Source organism: Triticum urartu, chromosome 5 (assembly GCF_003073215.2).
Source record: "Triticum urartu cultivar G1812 chromosome 5, Tu2.1, whole genome shotgun sequence".
Lineage (NCBI taxonomy): Eukaryota > Viridiplantae > Streptophyta > Magnoliopsida > Poales > Poaceae > Triticum > Triticum urartu.
Window position 1 is genome coordinate 602843087 of NC_053026.1, and position 21497 is coordinate 602864583.

Sequence of the window (21497 nt, forward strand, 5' to 3'; positions counted from 1 at the left end):
TCATGAAGCAAAACTAAATAAAATGACATCTAATAATAGCAAACATCATGTGAAGAAGCAAAAACTTAGGATCAACCGATACTAACCGATAGTTGTTGAAAAAGAAAGGTGGGATGCCAACCGGGGCATCCCCAAGCTTAGACGCTTGAGACTTCTTGAAATATTATCTTGGGGTGCCTTGGGCATCCCCAAGCTTGAGATTTTGTGTCTCCTTAATTCCTCTCATATCACGGTCTCCCTAAATCTCAAAAGCTTCATCCACACAAAACTCAACAAGGACTCGTGAGATAAGTTAGTATGAACCATTGCATAAACCTTATCATACTCGACTGTAGTAAATCAGTAAAATTATTAAACATTTCATACTAAATGCCTCTGCATATTTAATAGTCCTATCCTCAAATAGAATCATTAAGGAAGCAAACATATGCAAACAATGCAACCATAACAGCAATCTGCCTAAACAGGATAGTCTATAAAGAATGCAGCAACATCCATACTTCCCTAGCGCCATAATTATGAAAGAAAATTCCCAATGTAGTAAATTTCTAAGAGCTTAATATGAAAAAGGTTTCAACATTTTATCACATTCTGACACTTCTAGGGAATTATTGCAACAACGGTAAACTTTCTGTTTTCAAACAACAACATGTGGACTTCTAAAATAGGCTTAGTAAAGGCTACCAATGCCACTTTTATTGAAATAAAAGATGCAAAACATTGTTGTAAATAACATCAAGAAAATCCTAACAAAATAAATTGACGCTCCAAGAAAAACACATATCATGTGGTAAATAAAAATATAGTTCCAAGTAAAGTTACCGATGAACGAAGACGAAAGAGGGGGTGCCATCCGGGGCATCCCCAAGCTTTGGCTTTTAGGTGTCCTTAGATTATCTTGGGGGTGCCATGGGCATCCCCAAGATTAAGATCTTGCCACTCCTTATTCCATAGTCCATCGAATCCTTACCCAAAACTTGAAAACTTCACAACACAAAACTTAACAGAAAACTCGTAAGCTCCGTTAGTATAAGAAAATAAATCACCACTTCAAGGTACTGTAATTAACTCATTATTTATTTATATTGGTGTTAAACCTACTGTATTCCAACTTCCCTAGGGTTTATAAACTCTTTTACTAGCCATAGATTCATCAAAATAAGCAAACAACAGATCGAAAACAGAATCTGTCAAAAACAGAACAGTCTATAGTAATCTGGATCAAACGTATACTTTTGGAACACATAAAATTCTCAAATAAATTGCTGGACCTGAGGAATTTATCTATTAATCATATGAAAAAGAATTAACTAAATAGCACTCTCCAAATAAAAATGGCAGCAATTCTCGTGAGTGCCAAAGTTTCTGTTTTTTACAGCATGATCGCAAAGACTTCACCCAAGTCTTCCCAAAGGTTCTACTTGGCACAAACACTAATTAAATGCATAAAATCACATCTAAACAGAGGCTAGGTGAATTATTTATTACTAAACTGGAGCAAAAAGCAAGGATGTAACATCCCAAATTTTCAATTTGGAATGTTACACATTAGATCATCATTGCATATCATATTTTATTGCATTTTGGTTGATCCTATAAAATTCTACGCAACTCAAGGACCCTCGGAGAGAGTTGGGAATTTCGTTAATTTCATATTTGAGTTTTCTCAAAATTTGAAAATAGGATCATTTGATTTTACTTATTTTATCTTCAATTATTTCTATTACAAAAATATGAGAGATGGAATAAAATGACTTTCCCAAAATAAAGAAATATTGAGGATTTAATAAAAAAATCAAATAAGTTTTTATTCAGATTTATTTGCTATTTTATTTGAATTTAGGAAATATGCACGTTTTTCAAAATTGCATTTAGGACCCAAATAAATGTTCATCCTGTGCGGCTTGCTTTTAGAAGCCGGGGAAAATTTACTTCGGGATTTTTGGAGTCCGTTTAGTATTGCTTTTGTTTTTTTTCTGAACGTAATCCTTAAAAAAAGAGTCTGAACCGACTCTGGGCCGTAACCGGCCAGGACTCCGCCTGGCCGGGCCCTTTATATAGCGCCCCGAGGCCCGAGGCCAGCCCAAGTAGCCGCCGCCCCCGAACCCTAACCCTAGGCCGCCACTCCACGCCGCCCGCGCCGCCGCCTCGCCGCCGCCGGATCCACCGCCGGAGGTATTTTTCGCCGCCGTTTTTTTAGAAAAACCGATCGGTTTTCCGTCAGTTTTGTTCGGTTTTTTAATCTTGTTTTTTTAAATAGATCGTTTTTTCCGGTTTATTTAATTAGCGAGCGTTCACCCGTTCGTTCGTTCTAACGAAAGTTCGTCGTTTTTCTTTTTTCTCGGATTAAATCCGCGATTTTTCTGATCGCGATTCCTGATTCGATTTTCGTTTTAGTCTAACTTTTCGCTTGTTTATCGGAATCAGGCGATTCAAGCGCTTGGAGTTTCATCTCGAAACCCTCTTTCCGTTTAACCAACTCAAACAAGTTTTTGTCACTGTAAAAATTGCCCTAGATCCAGAATAGTAAACGAAGCCTGTGTTTTTTGCCGTTTGTCTTTCGTTGCTTCATTCGATTTGATTCTTTTTGCCAACCAGAGTTCTTAAGTTGAACCTTCTAGTTAGGTCTCTTATTTGAGTTTTACCTGTGCATTAGTTGAGTAATTATTGTATGCTTGTTTGTTTGCGATAGAGTACTCGGAGTGCGCCACTTGCTACTTCGAATCGCTAGGTTTCCCGGATCATCAGCAAGGCAAGTAACACTTTGATCATACTTCCAAATACCCAGTTTTATTGCATTAGATCAATCCTCACACATTGCATGATTAGGATCTAATTAAATTGTGGGTTTGGGAAGTACATGAGGTAGTACCTATTACCTGTTTTATTATCAAACCTTTGGGAGTTACCTCTACGTTGCTTAATTATGCTATGCTATGCTAGTAGACGTGGATTGGGTGAGTGTATCCATGACAGGTGTGAGATTGTTAAATTAATGGTTTATCTAAGGTGGCAACTTAAATACACATCTGGATGGATTGAGGCACCTGAGTATTCCAGGATTGCCTTTTTTTTTATGGACCGCCACCCAGGCTCAAAGGGATCATGAGATTATTCATACTGGAAACTTCCGTGTGCAGCCACAAGCTATTATGGGCTCTAGCATAGTTGATTAAGTTGTGTGAACTCTTACAGTGGTAGACTAGCATATGTAGGGGAAAGCAGGTGTAACGGTCTACCCGTTCGTAAGGTGCAAGCACTTCTGAAAGACTATGTCTCGGTCATCCGTTTCTCAAACACCATGTAGTGCGAGAAACCAAACGGAGGCAATCGAATCTTGTGGGGAAAAGTGCACAAACCTCTGCAGAGTGTATAAACTAATCATGATTAGCCGTGTCCTCGGTTATGGACATCTTGAGTATCTAGTACCTGGATTATCATGTGAATCTCATCATGTTACTCTAAAGTTAATTTGTTGGGTTTTGTTTAAAGATGATGCTTAATTGGGATTGAGAATGCTGTCAACCATTCTTAATGTTTAACAACCACCATGTTAGTTAAATAAAATTTATTCCTTTGCAGTAGGGAAAAATTGGCTTTTCGCAAAACTGTAACCATAGAGCTTTCCACCAGCCAAATATGCATATAGTATAGCCTATTTCATTCCATTACTCTATGTGTTACTTTGCCAGCATATTCCATGTGCTGACCCGTTTTGGGCTGCAACGTTAATGTTGCAGACTTTTCAAACGATGATTAAGGTGCTTTTAGGTCATGGTTCTATACTCAGTGATGCCGTTGGAGTTGATGGACTCACTTCTCTTCCAAGCCTTCCGCTGTTACCGTTATTAGATGGCCTTAAGCCATATTCATTGTAATAAATTCTCTTTTGAGACACTCGATGTAATAAGTGTGTGATTGCTACTCTGTTATAAATCCTTCAAGTACTGTGTGCTATCAGCATTACTGATCCAGGGATGACACCTGAGCACAGAGATTGGACCGTTTGAGGTCTAGTCGCTACAAGATGGTATCAGAGCACACGCTGGCTGTAGGACACGACCACTAAGCTAAAGACCTAGATCCCCACTCACTCTCTTCTCTTTCTGACTTCTCATCTTTTCTACTCTTTTAGGATGGCGGATGCAAGGAACAAGTTCACACAACTGGATGAAGATACACCCTTTGGACGTCACTTGAAGGAAGTCACTAGATACATGAACATAGGAGTACCAAGCTTCACCGGAACCTACAATGCCACTTTACCAGAAGAAGAGCATTGGATGATTCAAGTTCAAGTTCCAGGAAGGACGTTCATGCCAGTCCCTGAGCCCATAGAGTTTTCTTTTGATGCACCAACTTGGAGTCTAGGAAAGAGCATGGCAACTCACATCACCATGGGAAGCGTTGGAGAAGTTTACCACAATGATCTTAAGGATACTATCTACCAGATTTGTGGGCGCCGAGATGAGCACTGGGAGATGATTAGTACCAGGAAGGATAGATCAGTTGCAACTTTTATCCAGGAGTTAAACCAGCACATTCGACGTCAGGAGAACCAGATGTGCACCGACATGATATATCTGAAGAAGGCGAGGACAAGGATCAAGGAACTGGAGGAAGAACTCAAGGCTACACGTGCAGATTATGAAGAGGAAATCAAAGTATTAGTGGAGAAGAATGACGATCTGATCAAGAAGATTGGAATATTTATGGGAGGCCCTACACGAGTAGAAGAAGACGAAGAACCCAAGGAGATTCGCCCGGAAGACTACATCATCATCGACGACACCGACTCGGATCTAGATGATAGCGATGATGACTATGTTGATGAAGCTGGAGCAGATATGATGGAGTCTGCAACCGAAGAATATTTCTAGTAGACCACCCCATCGGTAGTAGTAGTCCACCATGTAAATATAATAGTCCGAGCACTTTTGCGATAGTTAGATCGATTGTATGCCCTTGTTTGATTGACTGAATGAATTGAATTGTTTGCTTTTGCCTCATGTGCATATGGGTAGTGTTTTCTCTCTAGACCCCCTCTATTCTTAAATCTCATCTTTTCTGAACCCTCAGATGCCTCCGAGACGTGACCCCGGATTTACCTTCCCACCGGAGCTCACCCATTTGATCCAGTAGCAGAACACATTGATGCAGTTGCTAGTCCAGAATCAGAATCAGGGGAACAACAACAACAACCCACCACCACCACCACCTGTTGATCACTTAGCCGTTTTCTTAGGCTGAATCCGCCGATGTTTTCCAGTAGCACCGAGACGATAGTAGCAGATGATTGGCTCCGCAAGACAGCAAGGGAGTTGACCACCGCAGGATGCACAGATGCGAAAAAGTGAAGTTTGCCGCACATCAGTTTGAAGGACCCGCAACATCATGGTGGGAGAATTTCACACCCACATTCCCTGTCGACACTTTCACGTCGGACCAGTTTCAACAAGCTTTTCGTACTGCCCATGTTTCAGCAGGAGCTATGGCCATGAAGAAGCGAGAGTTTCGCAACTTGCACCAAGGAGGAAGGACAGTTGGCCAGTATGTGGAGGACTTTAGTAAGCTAGCACATTATGCTCCAGATGACGTTGCTACGGATGCAGCTAAGCAGGAGAAGTTTCTGGAAGGACTGAATGATGAGTTGAGCATGCAGTTGATGGTAGCAACCTTCAACAACTACCAGGAGTTGGTAGATCGTGCTCTCATGATTGAAGGGAAGCAGCAGCAGATTGAGAATCGCAAGAGGAAGTATGGACAAGGGAAGCATAATTCAGGAGCATAGCAAAAGCCACGTTTTACCCCTAGACCGGGAGGACATTTTCAGCATACCCATGGAGGAGGTAGCTCACACAATCACAGTGGCACCAAGAATGGTAATGGGAATGGAGGAAGCAACGGCCAGAACCGCACCAACCCATCGACCCCAACCAAGAGAGACCTGAGCCAAGCCACTTGCTTTAAGTGCCAGAAGACCGAACATTATGCAAATGAATGTCCTGAATCCCAGAATGGAAACGGCAATGGAAGCTCTAGGAAGAAGTCGAACCCTTTCAACAGGGGACAGGTGAACCACGTTTACGTGGAGGAGGTTGAAGAGCAGCCGGATGCAGTAATCGGTAAGTTTTTGGTTAAGTCATTTACTGCACTCGTTCTTTTCGATACTGGTGCATCGCATTCATACATATCAAGGGGATTTGTGGATAAATATAATCTGCCCACCAAAGTTCTTAGAACACCTATGTTAGTAAGCTCACCAGGAGCGGAGTATATGGCTAGCCAAGGTTGTTTTCAAGTGCCATTAAGTATAGGTAGGCATGTGTTTCCCTTGGATTTGATCATTTTGGAATCACAAGGATTGGATGTAGTTCCGGGTATGGATTGGCTGTCGATGTATGGAGGAAACATTGATTGCGCCAGTAAGTCAATTTTGCTCACCACCCCAGAAGGGAGAAGGATCAAGTACGTATCCCGGCATATGCCAATGAGGACTCAAGTAAATTGTTTAACAGGAGTTGTGCAGGAGGAAGTACCAGTAGTGAAGGATTTCCCTGATGTATTTCCAGAAGAATTGCCAGGCATGCCACCGGATAGAGATATTGAGTTTTTTTGATTGAGCTTTTGCCAGGCACAGGGCCAATATCTAAGAGACCATATAGGATGCCCGCAAAGGATTTGGTGGAGATTAAGAAGCAGATTAAGGAGTTACTGGATAAGGGATATATTCGCCCAAGTTCTTCACCTTGGGGATCGCTAGTACTTCTAGTGGAGAAGAAGGATGGATCGTTAAGGATGGTTGTTGATTATCGAGGGTTAAATGAAGTAACCATCAAGAACAAGTACCCACTACCGATGATCAATGATCTGTTTGATCGATTGCAAGGAGCTAAGGTATTTTCCAAGATCGATCTGCGATCAGGATACTACCAGTTGAAGATTCGAGAACAGGATATACCTAAGACGGCTTTTACCACCAGTTATGGGCTGTACGAGTATACTGTTATGTCATTTGGTCTGACTAACGCACCTGCATATTTTATGAACATGATGAACAAAGTGTTTATGGAGTTTTTGGATAAGTTCGTCATAGTGTTCATTGATGATATCCTGGTTTACTCGAAGAATGAAGAGGAGCATAAGGAGCATTTGCGTTTGGTTCTTGGAAAGCTCAGAGAACATCAATTATATGCCAAGTTCAGCAAATGTGAGTTTTGGTTGAAGGAAGTTGGATTTCTCGGACATGTTATATCAGGAGAAGGTATAGCAGTAGATCCCACAAAAGTTGATATCGTGACCAATTGGGAAGCCCCAACAACAGTTGGAGAGATCTGGAGTTTTCTTGGACTCGCAGGATACTACCGGAGATTTATTGAGAATTTCTCAAAGATTGCTAAACCTATGACGGAGTTGTTGAAGAAGGATACCAAGTTCATATGGACTGAGGAATGTGAGACTAGTTTCCAGGAGTTGAAGAAACGTTTGGTTACCTCACCTGTGTTGATTTTACCAGATCAGACCAAGGATTATGAGGTGTATTGCGATGCTTCACGTCGAGGACTTGGAGTAGTGCTTATGCAGGAAGGAAGAGTTGTTTCATATGCCTCACGACAGCTTAAGCCGCATGAGTTAAATTATGCCACGCATGATTTGGAGTTAGCAGCCGTAGTGCATGCATTGAAAACCTGGAGACACTTTCTCATTGGAAACCATTGTGCGGTGTACACGGATCACAAGAGTTTGAAGTATATTTTCACATAGAAGGAGTTAAATCTCAGGCAAAGGAGATGGTTGGAACTCATCAAGGATTATGATATGAGATTGCATTATCACCCCGGAAAGGCTGACGTAGTAGCCGATGCGTTGAGCCGTAAAAGCCATGTCAACACCTTAATGACGGGAGATTTACCAAGGGAGTTAGCCGAAACTCTTCGAGAGCCATGTTTGGAGATAGTTCCGAGAGGCTATGTAGCAACATTGGAGATTCAGTCTACTTTAATGGATAAGATCAGAGAAGCCCAGAAGACCGACAAGGAGATTGCTTCTATTAAGGAGAAAATGAGCAAGGGAAAGGCTAAAGGATTTCATGAGGATGAGCATGATACCCTATGGTTTGAAGACCGTTTTTATGTGCCTAATGATTCGGAGATCAGAAAGTTAATTCTACAAGAGGCCCATGATTCACCATATTCGATTCACCCAGGAAATACCAAGATGTATTTGGATTTGAAGGATACTTTTTGGTGGACCGGAATGAAAAAGGATATTGCGGAGTATGTAGCATTTTGTGATGTATGCCAGAGAGTAAAGGCAGAGCATCAGAAGCCAGCAGGATTGCTACAGCCATTGCCAATACCCGAATGGAAATGGGATAAGTTAGGCATGGATTTTATTACGGGTTTACCCAGAACTCGTTCAGGCTATGACTCGATATGGGTTGTAGTCGATCGTTTGACAAAGGTAGCTCATTTCATCCTAGTGAAGACTACCTATCACTACTAGGAAAAGGGCTATAGAGAAGTGGTGCGCCACTACTATATACTAATGGCACACCATGTGGTGATGCGCCATTAGTGTGGAAGACACTAATGGCGCACCAGGCACAAGGTGCGCCACAAGTAACATTTTTTTTTCATTTTTCCAAACATACTAATGGCGCATCCTGACAAAGTGCGCCATTAGTAGTTCTAACTAGTAATGGCGCACCAGCCATGGAGTGCGCCACTACTGTATTTTTTTATTCTTTTTTTGCAAAACTACTAATGGCGCACCGTTGCATAGTGCGCCATTACTAGTTTAAAGTAGTAATGGCGCACTATGCCACGGTGCACCATTAGTATATATATATGTATGTATTTACTTTTTTTTGCAAAACTACTAATGGCGCACGGCTAGGGGGTGCGCCATTAGTATGTTGGGTTACTAATGGCGCATGGCTGTGTGGTGCGCCATTAGTAACCTGGGACCAGCTCCACCCCGCCGACGACCCACCGCACCCTCCCCCGCTCCGCCGCCGCCGACGACCCACCGCACCCTCCCCGGCCCGCTCCACCACCGCCGAGCACCCTCCGCACCCTCCCCCACTCCACCGCCACCGTGGACCCACCGCACCCTCCCTAGTCCGCTCCATCGCCGCCGAGCACCCCCCGCACCCTCCCCCGCTCCACCGCCGCCGACGACCCCCTGCACCCTCCCCCGCTCCACCGTCACAAATGAATGCAACTAAAAATCCAAAAAAAACAAATTTGTTTATATTTTCAAATAACAAATTTGATGATATTTTCAAATAATAAATTTGATGATATTTTTTTTGATTCATAAATATTTCAAATAACAAATTTGATGATATTTTTAAAAAATTATTACTGTTTTTATAAAAAATTATTACTGTTTCATATTCATATGCATTTTCTAAAAAATTATTAGATGCAACAAAAAATAATAATAATAAATTACTTATGCAAAAAAAAGTTACTTATGGCGCACCTCTGGGTGGTGCGCCATTGCTATAAAAAAAGATTCCTTATGGCGCACCGCTCTGGGGTGCACCATTGCTAATTCGACCGATCCCTTCGTCCCTCCCTCGCCAGATCCACTTCGATCCCCCCTCGCCACACCCTCACGCGCGCCCCCTCCTTCCGCCGCCCGGCCGACGCCATAGCCGGGCCACCGTGCTAGCCCTCTCACCCTCTCCCCCGCTCGCCTTCTCCGCCAGATCCCGAGCCTCATCGCCGTGTTAGCCGCGGCCATCGCCGTCCCCGCACCTCAGCGGCAAGTCCACGAGCTCCGCTTCGTCCTCCCCGACCCCGGCCTCGAGCTCGTCTCCGCTGCATCGCCCTCGTCTTCCCCCTCGGGCACCGCCACTCTCTGCTGCTACTAAGCTCTCGTCGGCCTCCTTGTGCCACCCGGTGAGCTTCCCCTCTCCCCCTGCTGCTCTCCTCTTGCACCTGGTGCACCGTCGAGGTTTCCAATTAAAACATGTTCAACAATTGAAACAAGTTCAGAAATGTACAGTCTTAGCTAAAGTAATTCAGATGTTTGGGCTTGAACTCGGAGTAGAAAATCTACTGAAAATTCAGATGGTTACTGGATTTAGTTTGAGTTTGCTACTGTACATTGTTATTCATAGTAATCTTCAGTTTTTCCTCTTCAGTTTGCTACTGCGTTCGAGCAAGATCTATAGGCTTCCTTGCAGATTAACTGAAGCAAGATATATAGAATTTTCTTAAACATGTAAATGCATGCCTTATTACTGTCCTAGTAGATTGCATTGACTGTTCCAACCAAGGTAGTATGGGTGACATCTGTACCTAAGTCTGCTTTGAAATATTCAGCTAACAACTAAGTTTGATAATTGGTGGTGTCTGGCTAGCTAGTACCCCAAATAACTATTCTGCTCTTAGTTCCACGTTACTGAAGTTGCGCTGTTTATTTAAATATAAACAACAGAAACCACCAGAATTTGAAATTCAAGTGCTCCTAAAGTGTTCCAGGATTTTGGTTTTTTGACTTGGGGATCTGTTGTTTCTAAATAAACCAGCAGAAATCAAATGCCATTGTTATTCATTAAAAACTAATTATTACTGAACAAGAGGAAACAAAATTTTATGTTATGTTTCAGGAACTAAATAGTCCTACCTTTGAAAATATTCAGCTCAGCTTGGAGTATTACATAGTAAATCACAGTGCTATTTTTTTGTAAGGGAAAAGTATATTTAGATCGCATCAATTTGTAGTTTGTGTTTTTATTTGTTCCTGATTTGAGGTTGTGGCTTTGGCATTGTTCTGCTCCTTACATCTATCACTATCGTATATGTCAAACTTGAGATCAAGCAAATAACTATTCTGTATACTCCTGTTTACTTCATGCTGAGAACTTCAGCTTTTTCAAGTTGCTGGACTATATGTTCATTGGTACTACTTGTGATGCTGCTCTTGTACTACTTGGGAATTTTGTCAACTTGTGATGTTGCTGCTGTACCCCGACAGGCCCTTGAGTTTGCCGGAATGTCGATTAACTTCCGTTCCGGCAAATTCGGGTACTCCATATGTCCTATTTTCAGCAAAGGTCATGCCAAAAATTTTCGTGAATTTTAGCATGACTTTGCTAAAAATAGGACATATGGGGTACTTGCGACTAATGCATAGGCCGGGGTCTCTTAGTACTTAGTTAAGTAGGATCAACTGCCCCACCATTCTTGCTGCATTAAACCATAGGTGGCAATAGAGCCATGTGATTAGGCCCAACTTACAATTCTCGTTAGCATCGATAAACACTAGATGATAAACCCAACATAGGTGGCAATAGAGCCAAGTGATTAGTGCCAAGTGATTAGGCCCAACCTAGGGTGCCTCGGCATCGATAAACCCTAAATGATGAAAACTTAACTTGGCTTCTATAGGGTGCCTCGGTGTCGATGAGAACCTTAATGATGTACGCTTAGGCTTTTAGGGTGCCTCGGCGTCGACAAAACCTAAATGATGAAAGCTTAGGCTTTTAGGGTGCCTCGACATCGACAAACCCTAAATGATAAAACCTTGGCTTTTAGGGTGCCTCGGTGTCGATAAGAACCTAAATGATGAAATCTTAGGCTCTTAGGGTGCCTCAGCATCGACAAACCCTAAATGATAAAAGCTTAGCTTTTAGGATGCCTCGGTGTCGACAAACCCTAAATGATGTAGTTTTGAATTATGAACGTAGGATATGTCATCATCATCATCGGACGACGAAAGTCTCCCGGGGGAGTGCTACTGGTGCCACGACGATCGAGGTCTGTGGGACATGCCTCACCTGGACGATGATCGGCGCTTCAGCATTAAGCTCGAGGAGACCTTCGAAGTTGAAACGGTACACAACGACGACAAGTGTTATTTTCATAATTAAGCATGACTTCAACTATTTCAACATGTATTTTTCATCTTTTACAATTCGAGTATAGCTTATCCCATGCCATGCAAGACACTATGTCTTGGAGAGGATGGATTTTGAAGACCATGAAATTTCTGAAACAAAGAAAATTCACCTAAGGACTCATCATGATGTGGACTTTGAAGTAAATCTATATAATTCTGAGAGCGTAACCCATTTTGGTTGCAAAAATTGGGAAGCATTTTGCAAGATGTATGGTTTTGATGAGGGTATGCTTATCACCATGGATCTTGGTAATCCTAACATCGACCAAGACAACATGGACATTTGGGTCCTTGTTGATACGCCTCCAGTTCTACCGCTATGTGAGTTTCTCAAACATAGTTATTAGCTATATATTGTTTATTTCAAAATAGTTGACAACTTATTTCCATTGACAGCTTATTTTTATTATTCAAAGAATGTGCGGGAGATGGTAAACAAAACCCACTACACCGATGGATCCGAATTAACAACTTACAAGGAGAAAAATCATCTGGTCGGATTTTGTACTAACATTGAGAATTACAATATCCACAATCAAACTCCTGAATATTATGGTAAATACGTGCCACTAGTGCATGTGTTCAACTACGGTAACTACCATGGAGATACCCTGGTAAGATTTTTACTATTACGACATCCGTGCATCTTTTGCATACTTCTAAAACTAGTACATCATTGCTAACTATGAAGTTATTACTATTTTTCCAACAAATAATCCCAAAGAATTGTGTGCCTCATTTGATGTATAAGAAAGGTAGTCTTAATGTTTTGAACATACAACCAGGTCATCCTACGAATCTCAACTGTCCATACGAGATTTCTAAAAGAAGTGGAGACATGAAAATCAAAGGATGGAAAAAATGTATGGACAGTCGTAAGGAGGTTCTTGGAAGCAAAAGGAAGCAAAGCGCAAGAATTGGAGACAGGATGTTCTCCATTCTCCATAATGGAGAGTCAGGGTCTATATTGTTTTATGCTATTTTACCTTAAATAGGGTATTAAGTCCTGCCTAATACTGATGATCATGTGCTAAGAACAATTAAGTAGGGTTGGTTCGATGACTATCAAGATGATGATCGTATGACTTGTTATTAATAACGAGTAGAAGTTGTATGATGATGATTAGTAGGACTTGTTAGGATTAGTATTACTTCTGACAAACTCGCTACTGGCGGTCTCAAGGCTTCTAATGTTCTATCTTTGTTCGGTCTTTTGAATTCGGAGACTAATATGATGAATTGTATTCGGAGACTAATCTTCTATTGTATTCGATGAATCTGCTCTTGCTGTGGGGTGCTGTCTATATTCTGTCCAATAATATATTTTGTAACCTGTGCAAAATTCTGAAAAGTAAAAAAACCTAATATTCATACTAATGGTGCATCACCCAACAGTGCGCCATTAGTATGCCAGATACTAATGGCGCATGGTGTTCTATACTAATGGCGCACAGTGTGGTGCGCCATTAGTATACCAGATACTAATGGCGCACCGGTGGTGCGCCATTAGTAAGAAATACTAGTGGCGTGATACTAATGGCGCACCAGTAGTGCGCCATTAGTAGGCAAAACTGGTGCGCCATTAGTAGACCTTTTCTTAGTAGTGTATACCAGTGCAAAGTTGGCAAAGATATACATGACCAGAATCGTATGTCTGCTTGGAGTTCCAAGGAGCATTGTATCAGATAGGGGAACCCAATTTACCTCAAAGTTCTGGAATCAGTTGCATGAAACTTTGGGTACCAGATTGGAGTTTAGTACAGCTTTCCATCGGTAGACAGATAGACAGACCGAGAGAGTCAATCAGATTTTGGAGGATATGCTAAGATCTAGTTGGGACGAGAATTTTCCATACGCAGAGTTCTCTTACAACAACAGTTATCAATCCAGTTTGAAGATGGCCCCTTTTGAAGCCTTGTACGGAAGGAGGTGCAGGACCCCATTGTCTTGGGATGAAGTTGGAGACCGCCAATTGTTTGGACCGGATCTGATAAAAGAGTCTGAATAGAAGGTGAAATTGATTCGCGATAGGCTCAAGGTAGCCTAGTCCAGGCAGAAGAGCTACGCAGATTCTAAACGCAAGGAGACAGTTTACGAAGTCGGAGACCGAGTTTATCTTCGAGCATCACCACTTCGAGGAGTTAAGCATTTTGGAGTTAAGGGAAAGTTAGCGCCACGTTTTGTAGGCCCATACAAAGTTTTGGAGCCTATGGGAGAAGTTTCCTACAAGTTGGAGTTGCCCGAAGGATTGTCAGGAGTTCACGACGTGTTCCACGTTTCCTAGTTAAAGAAGTGCCACGCAGAGATGGCTGAAATAGCACTGAGAGATACAGTGCCGCTAGAAACGATTCAGTTGGATAGTGATTTGACATATGAGGAGAAACCAGTTAAGATTCTAGAGTATGCTAGTCGAGTCACCCGCAGTAAGGTTATCAAGTTTTGCAAAGTACAGTGGAGTCACCACACGGAGGATGAAGCCACCTGGGAGCGAGAGGAAGAATTGCTGAAGGACAACCCTCACCTATTTTCTATCCAACCCGAATCTCGAGGGCGAGATTCATCTTAAGGGGGGTAGGTTTGTAACATCCCAAATTTTCAATTTGGAATGTTATACATTAGATCATCATTGCATATCATATTTTATTGCATTTTGGTTGACCTTAGAAAATTCTACGCAACTCAAGGACCCTCGGAGAGAGTTGGGAATTTCGTTATTTTCATAATTGAGTTTTCTCAAATTTTGAAAATAGGATCATTTGATTTTATTTATTTTATCTTCAATTATTTCTAATGCAAAAATATGAGAGAGGGAATAAAATGACTTTCCCAAAATAAAGAAATATTGAGGATTTAATAAAAAAATCAAATAAGTTTTTATTCAGATTATTTGCTATTTTATTTGATTTTAGGAAAAATGCGCATTTTACAAAATTGCATTTAGGCCTCAAATAAATGTTCATCCTGTGCGACTTGATTTTAGAAGCCAGGGAAAATTTATTTCAGGATTTTTGGAGTCCGTTTAGTATTACTTTTTTTTCTGAGCGTAATCCTTAAAAAAAGAGTCTGAACCGACTCTGGGCCGTAACCGGCCAGGACTCCGCCTGGCTGGGCCCTTTATATAACGCCCCGAGGCCCGACGCCAGCCCAAGTCGCTGCCGCCCCCGAACCCTAACCCTCGGCCGCCGCCGCCGCCGCCTCGCCGCGCCGCCGCCCGGTCCGCCGCCTCGCCGCGCCGCCGCCTCGCCGCGCCGCCGCCTTGCCGCCCTGCCGCCGCCGGACCGCCTCTGCCGTCGCCGCCGGAGGTAGTTTTTCGCCGCCGTTTTTTAGGAAAACCGATCGGTTTTCCGTCGGTTTTGTTCGTTTTTTTAGTTTCGTTTTTTTAAATAGATCGGTTTTTCCAGTTTATTTAGTTAGCGAGCATTCGCCCGTTCGTTCGTTCTAACAAACGTTCGTCGTTTTTCTTTTTTCTCAGATTAAATCCGCGATTTTTCTGATCGCGATTCTTGATCCGATTTTCGTTGTAGTCTAACTTTTTGCTCGTTTATCGGAATCAGGCGATTCAAGCACCTGGAGTTTCGTCTCGAAACCCTCTTTCCGTTTAACCAACTCAAACAAGTTTTTGCAATTGTAAAAATTGGCCTAGATCTAGAATAGTAGACGAAGCCTGTTATTTGCTGTTTGTCTTTCGTTGCTTCGTTCGATTTGATTCTTTTTGCCAACCGGAGTTCTTAAGTTGAACCTTCTGGTTAGGTCTCTTATTTGAGTTTTACCTGTGCATTAGTTGAGTAATTATTGTATGCTTGTTTGTTTGCGATAGAGTACCCGGAGTGCACCGCTTGCTACTTCGAATCGCTAGGTTTCCCGGATCATCAGCAAGGCAAGTAACACTTTGATCATACTTCCAAATACCCAGTTTTATTGCATTAGATCAATCCTCACACGTTGCATGATTAGGATATAATTAAATTGTGGGTTTGGGAAGTAGATGAGGTAGTACCTGTTACCTGTTTTATTATCAAACCTTTGGGAGCTACCTCTACGTTGCTTAATTATGCTATGCTATGCTAGTAGACGTGGATTGGGTGAGTGTATCCATGACAGATGTGAGATTGTTAAATTAATGGTTTATCTAAGGTGGCAACTTAAATACACATCTGGGTGGATTGAGACACCTGGGTATTCCAGGATTGCCTGTTTTTTATTGACCGCCACCCAGGCTCAAAGGGACCATGAGATTATTCATACTGGAAACTTCCGTGTGCAGCCACAAGCTATTATGGGCTCTAGCATAGTTGATTAAGTTGTGCGAAGTCTTATAGTGGTAGACTAGCAGATGTAGGGGAAAGTAGGTGTAACGGTCTACCCGATCGTAAGGTGCTAGCACTTCTGAAAGACTATGTCTCGGTCATCCGTTTCTCAAACACCATGTAGTGCGAGAAACCAAACGGAGGCGATCGAGTCTTGTGGGGAAAAGTGTGCAAACCTCCGCAGAGTGTATAAACTAATCATGATTAGCCGTGTCCCCGGTTATGGACATCTTGAGTATCTAGTACCTGGATTATCATGTGAATCTCATCATGTTACTCTAAAGTTAATTTGTTGGGTTTTGTTTAAAGATGATGCTTAATTGGGATTGAGAATGATGTCAACCATTCTCAATGTTTAACAACCACCATGTTAGTTAAATAAAATTTATTCCTTTGCAGTAGGGAAAAATTGGCATTTCGCAAAACTGTAACCATAGAGCTTTCCACCAGCCAAATATGCATATAGTATAGCCTATTGCATTCCATTACTCTATATGTGTTACTTTGCCAGCATATTCCATGTGCTGACCCGTTTCGGGCCGCAACATTAATGTTGCAGACTTTTCAGACGACGATTAAGGTCCTTTTAGGTCGTGGTTCTATACTCAGTGATGCCGTTGGAGTTGATGGACTCACTTATCTTCCAAGCCTTCCGCCGTTATTGTTATTAGATGGCCTTAATCCATATTCATTGTAATAAGTTCTCTTTTGAGACACTCGATGTAATAAGTGTGTGATTGCTACTCTGTTATAAATCCTTCAAGTACTGTGTGGTGTCAGCATTACTGATCCAGGGATGACACCTGAGCACAGAGATTGGACCGTTTGAGGTCTGGTCGCTACAAAGGAACAAAAGTAAAGTTTGGTTGCCTCCCAACAAGCGCTATCGTTTAACGCCCCTAGCTAGGCATGAGGATTTCAATGATGCTCACATAAAAGATAAGAATTGTAACATAAAGAGAGCATCATAAAGAATATGACTAGCATATTTAAGCCTAACCCACTTCCTATGCATAGGGATTTTGTGAGCAAACAACTTATGGGAACAATAATCAACTAGCATAGGAAAGCAAAACAAGCATAACTTTAAAACTTTAAGCACATAGAGAGTAAACTTTATATTATTGCAATTCCTACAAGCATATATTCCTCCCTCATAATAATTTTCAGTAGCATCATGAATGAATTCAACAATACAACCAGCACTTAAAGCGTTCCTTTCATGATCTACAAGCATAGAAAATTTACTACTCTCCACGTAAGCAAAATTATTCTCATGAATAATAGTGCGAGCAAACTCAACAAAATAACTATCATGTGATTGAAAATTAAGATCAAGATGACAAGGTTTATTGTTATTATTATTCTTTAAAGCATACGTGTCATCACAATAATCATCATAGATAGGAGGCAAGCTTCATCATAATAAATTTGCTCATCAAAACTTGGGGGACAAAAAATATCATCTTCATCAAACATACCTTCCCCAAGCTCGTGGCTTTGCATATCATTAGCATCATGGATATTCAAAGAATTCATACTAACAACATTGCAATCATGCTCATCATTCAAATATTTAGTGCCAAACATTTTATAGCATTCTTATTCTAACACTTTGGCACAATTATCGGAATCCTTATTTTCATGATAGATATTAAAAAGATGAAGCATATGAGGTACTCTTAATTCCATTTTTGTTAGTTTTCTTTTATAAACTAAACTAGTTCTAAAACAAGAAACAAAAAGATTCGATTGCAAGATCTAAAGATATACCTTCCAGCACTAACCTCCCCGTCAACGGCGCCAAAAAAGAGCTTGATGTCTACTACACAACCTTCTTCTTGTAGACGTTATTGGGCCTCCAAGTGTAGAGGTTTGTAGGACAGTAGCAAATTTCCCTCAAGTGGATGACCTAAGGTTGATCAATCCGTAGGAGGCATAGGATGAAGATGGTCTCTCTCAAGCAACCCTGCAACCAAATAACAAAGAGTCTCTTGTGTCCCCAACACACCCAATACAATGGTAAATTGTATAGGTGGACTAGTTCGGCAAAGAGATGGTGATAAAAGTGGTATATGGATGGTAGATAAAAGTTTTTGTAATCTGAAAATATAAAAACAGCAAGGTAACTAATGATAAAAGTGAGCGTAAATGGTATTGCAATGCATTGAAACAAGGCCTAGGGTTCATACTTTCGCTAGTGCAAGTTCCCTCAACAATACTAACATAATTGGATCACATAACTATCCCTCAACATGCAACAAAGAGTCAATCCAAAGTCACTAATAGCGGAGAACGAACGAAGAGATTATGGTAGGGTACAAAACCACCTCAAAGTTATTCTTTTCAATCAATCCGTTGGGCTATTCCTATAAGTGTCACAAATAGCCCTAGAGTTCGTACTAGAATAACACCTTAAGACACAAATCAACGAAAACCCTAATGTCACCTAGATACTCCAATGTCACCTTAAGTATCCGTGGGTATGATTATATGATATGCATCACACAATTTCAGATTCATCTATTCAACCAACACAAATGACCTCAAAGAGTGTCCCGAAGTTCTACCGGAGAATCACGACGAAAACGTGTGCCAACCCCTATGCATAGGTTCATGGGCGGAACCCGCAAGTTGATCACCAAAATAAACATCAAGTGAATCACGTGGTATCCCATTATCACCATAGATACGCACGGCAAGACATACATCAAGTGTTCTTAAATCTTTAAAGACTCAATCCAATAGGATTACTTCAAAGGGGAAACTCAATCCATTACAAGAGAGTAGAGGGGGAGGAGAAACATAAGATCCAACTATAATAGCAAAGCTCGCGATACACCAAGATCGTGCCAAATCAAGAACACGAGAGAGAGAGATCAAACACATAGCTACTGGTACATACCCTCAGCCCCGAGGGAGAACTACTCCCTCCTCGTCATGGAGAGCACCGGGATGATGAAGATGGCCACCGGAGAGGAATTCCCCCTCCCGAAGGGTGCCGGAACGGGTCTAGATTGGCTTTCGGTGGCTACGGAGGCTTCTGGCGGCGGAACTCCCGATCTATTGTGCTCCTCGATGTTTTTAGGGTATATGGAGATATATAGGAGGAAGAAGTACGTCAGGGGGGCCACAAGGGGCCCCCGCGGGCGGAGGGCCTCCTCGAAGCTTCCATTATGTGCACTTCAAGTATTCTGGGCTTCTTTCCTTCCAACAATGGGTTCCATGAAGTTTCAGGTCAATTGGACTCCGTTTGGTTTTCCTTTTCTTCGAAACCCTAAAACAAGGTAAAAATAGAAACTGGCACTGGGCTCTGGGTTAACAGGTTAGTCCCAAGTATGATGTAAAAGTGTATAATAAAGCCCATAAACATCCAAAACAATAGATAATATAGCATGGAGCAATCAAAAATTATAGATACGTTGGAGACGTATCAGGGCCTCCAAGTGTAGAGGTTTGTAGGACAGTAACAAATTTCCCTCAAGTGGATGACCTAAGGTTTATCAATCCGTGGGAGGCGTAGGATGAAGATGGTCTCTGTCAAAGAACCCTGCAACCAAATAACAAAGAGTCTCTTGTGTCCCCAACACACCCAATACAATGGTAAATTTTATAGGTGCACCCATTCGGCGAAGAGATGGTGATAGAAATGCAATATGGATAGTAGATAATGGTTTTTGTAATATGAAAATAAAAAAACAGGAAGGTAACTAATGATAAAAGTGAGCACAAACGATATTGCAATGCTAGGAAACAAGGCCTAGGGTTCATACTTTCACTAGTGCAAGTCCTCTCAAGAATAATAACATAATTAGATCATATAACTATCCCTCAACATGCAACAAAGAGTCACTCCAAAGTCAGTAATAGCGGAGAACAAATGAAGAGATTATGGTAGGGTACATAACCACCTCAAACTTATCCTTTCTGATCGATCTATTCAAGAGTCCGTAGTAAAATAACATGAAGCTATTCTTTCCGTTCGATCTATCATAGAGTTCATCCTAGAACAACACCTTAAGAGACAAATCAACCAAAACCCTAATGTCACCTAGATACTCCAATGTCACCTCAAGTATCCGTGGGTATGATTATACGATATGCATCACACAATCTCAAATTCATCTATTCAACCAACACAAAAAAACTTCAAAGAGTGCCCCAAAGTTTCTACCGGTGAGTCAAGACGAAAACGTGTGCCAACCCCTATGCATAAGTTCATGAGGTCACGGAACTCGCAAGTTGATCACCAAAGCATACATGAAGTGGATCACGTGATATCCCATTGTCACCATAGATAAGCACGTGCAAGACATACATCAAGTGTTCTAAAATCCTTAGAGACTCAATCCGATAAGACAACTTGAAAGGGAAAACTCAATTCATCACAAGAGAGTAGAGGGGGAGAAACATCATAACATCCAACTATAATAGCAAAGCTTGCGATACATCAAGATCGTACCACCTCAAGAACACAAGAGAGAGAGAGGTTAAACACATAGCTACTGGTACATACCCTCAGCCCCGAGGGTGGACTACTCCCTCCTCATCATGGAGAGCGCCAGGATGATGAAGATGACCAGCGGAGAGGGATTCCCGCCCTCCGGCAGGGTGCCGGAGCGGGTCTAGATTGGTTTTCGGTGGCTACGGAGGCTTCTGGCGGCGGATCTCCTGATCTATTGTCCTCCTCGAAGTTTTTAGGGTATAAGGATATATATAGGAGGAAGAAGTACATCGGTGGATCTCCGGGCTGTCCACGAGGCAGGGGGCTCGCCCAGGGGGGGTGGGCGCGCCCCCCACCCTCGTGGGCAGCCTGGGACTCTTCTGGTCCATCTCCGATACTCCGTGGGCTTATTCTGGTCCAAAAATAAGTTCCGTGAAGTTTCTGGTTAATTGGACTCCGTTTGATTTTCCTTTTCTGCGATGCTCTAAAACAAGAAAAAAAATAGAAACAGGCACTGGGCTCTAGGTTAATAGGTTAGTCCCAAAAATCATATAAAATAGCATATAAATGCATATAAAACATCCAAAGTTGATAATATAATAGCATGGAACAATCCAAAATTATAGATACCTTGGAGACGTATGAGTTATCGAAACAAAGTATTACGCGCATGCTCCTAGGGGGATAGATTGGTAGGAAAAGACCATCGCTCGTCCCCGACCACCACTCATAAGGAATACAATCAAAAAATAAATCATGCTCTGACTTCATCACAAAACGGTTCACCATATGTGCATGCTACGGGAATCACAAACTTTATCACAAGTATC